Here is a 2,429-nt window from a genome sequence, read left to right as displayed (position 1 = left end):
ATCTGCCTGTTCTGCTCCCCACACTGTCTCTGGTGAAGTCTCTCACTGCCCCTGAGTCTCTGGCCTGTAGCCCAGCTCTGTATGCACAAATAAATAAATCTTTAAAAAAAAAAAATTAACAACTGAAAGTGTTGAATACTTTTAAACTGTGTGGTTTTGCAATTCAATTCCTAGGGTGGCTGGGCAGATGTGAAACTTGGGGACATGCTCAAAAATATACAAAGTAGCATATGCTATAGTAACAAAACTGGGAATACCCCCAATTAACAGAAGGAATAGAATAGGAATCATGTAATTAGTTACACAAGTTATAAACTCATACAGCAGTGGAACATAGTACTAAAGGTCAAGAACAAGCAAAGCATAGAGCAAAGCTCAGAGAAAAAAGCAAGCAAGTTTCAACATAACATTATGTAAAGATGAGGCAAATGATTCTACAGGGTCATATGTGGTTTTTTAACCAATCATCCTGAAAAGAGAAATAAAAAGATACATGCAAAATAAAACATGGGGAAATCATTTACTTGAGGAAAGAGAATATGAGGTAGAAAGCATTAAATTAATTTTAGAAAAGAAATTTTTTCTGTGGAGAAGAATCCCAACATCATACAGAACTTCTGACAACCTTAAAAAATGTAAAAAAGAGGGCCCTCCCTGGTGGCGCAGCAAGTTAAAGCACAGCACAAAGAAGCTAAAACCACCTCAGCATGAGTTCGAACCTGCCCCAGAGGTGATCCACATGGCGCGGCAGACCTCTCCTGACCCATGCACTGCTCCCCTCAGCAGTGTACTTCATCAGCTGGCCTGTCCTGCTCCCCACTCTGTCGCTGGTGAATCCTCTCACTGACCCTGCACCTCCAGCCTGTACCCCAGTTCTGTATGCACAAATAAATCTTTTTTTTTAAAAAAGGTAAAAAGACTACAATATTCATGATTTTAAATGAGTGAAACAGTATAATCAAAGAAAATTCCTCAGAATTTGAATAAATGTTTTTTGAAAGTCCAATATTTTGAAATTAAGGTAAGTAAATTGGAGATAATTAACCTTGAAAATTATAATACTGCTTTAAGCAGTGACACCAATTTTAATGAGCTATGAAATAAAAATGTACTCAGGATGATACATAATTAGAGCTTTAATAATCGTGACAAAATTTGTAACTATATCTTGAAACTACTGGAAACCTTACAAAAATGCACAGTTTCAAAAAAGTTACTGCACTAGAATTACATTGATATTAAAATAAAATAATGGGGCTCTCCCTGGTGGCGCAGCGGGTTAAAGCACTGCACTGAGAAACTAAAGCTACTTCCGCATGAGTTCGATCCCGCCTGCCCCGGAGGTGACCACATGGCATGGCAGACCTCTCCTGACCCACCCGCTGCTCCCCTCAGCAGTGTACTTCATCCATCTGCCTGTTCTGCTCCCCACACTGTCTCTGGTGAAGCCTCTCACCGCCCCTGAGCCTCTGGCCTGTACCCCAGTTCTGTATGCGCAAATAAATAAATCTTAAAAAAATAAAATAAAATAAAGTAATGATGGAAACAGAAAACTAACTCTTGAAAAGAGCTTAAATAAAAATTGAGCAAATATCTAAATGCTTCTTACACTATGTGAAGCAAATATATTATAATACAATTAATACACTTTATTAAAAAATTAGGGAGGAAAACAGGTAACAAAACCATGTTTTTTATGCTATAATAGCAATAACTAAAAAATAAACAGAAAACTGTTTCTAATTCTAACAGCCATAGTAAATAAAATGAGTGAAATTCAGAAAAAGAAAGTAATATGCATACAAAAAGCTACATAGCATATTTGGTGAACATCAAAGAAGACTAGATAAATTGTATTGAATGAGGTTGGATTGTAATATTGTAATACCAATGATTGTCCCAGAACTAACATACACACACACATACAATCAACTCCCATAAGCAAATCAAAAATTGGAAGAATTGAAACATGAAATGTAAAATTAAAAAGGCTTTATCTTACCGGTTATAGTTTCAAAACAAAAATTATCATGAACTCTGTCAATTTTTGAATTAAAAAACCAGAATCAAGTAAAATCAGAGAAGATGTAAAAGGCAGATTTTGAATGGTGTCACTCTGACAATATATACAAACAATACACACAAAGAAAATAGCAAAAAGAAAAATTTGAACTCAGCAAAAAGAAAAGAATTTTACCTTGTAGAATAGAGCAAAAGGTAGGGGGGCAGGAGGAATGTGGGTATAGGTTGTTTGGTAAAGGAAAAGGGCAAAAACAGGCAAAATCAGGCCCTCCCTGGTGGCGTGGCAGGTTAAAGCACAGCACTAAGAAGCTAAAGCCACTTCCGAATGAGTTCGATTCCCGCCTGCCCCAGAGGTGACCACATGGCGTGGCAGACCTCTCCTGACCTGCCCACTGCTCCCCTCAGCA

Source organism: Condylura cristata, unplaced genomic scaffold (genome assembly GCF_000260355.1).
Source record: "Condylura cristata isolate star-nosed mole 26May11 unplaced genomic scaffold, ConCri1.0 scaffold00001, whole genome shotgun sequence".
Classification (NCBI taxonomy): Eukaryota; Metazoa; Chordata; class Mammalia; order Eulipotyphla; family Talpidae; genus Condylura; species Condylura cristata.
Note: the sequence above shows the minus strand (reverse complement) of the source record.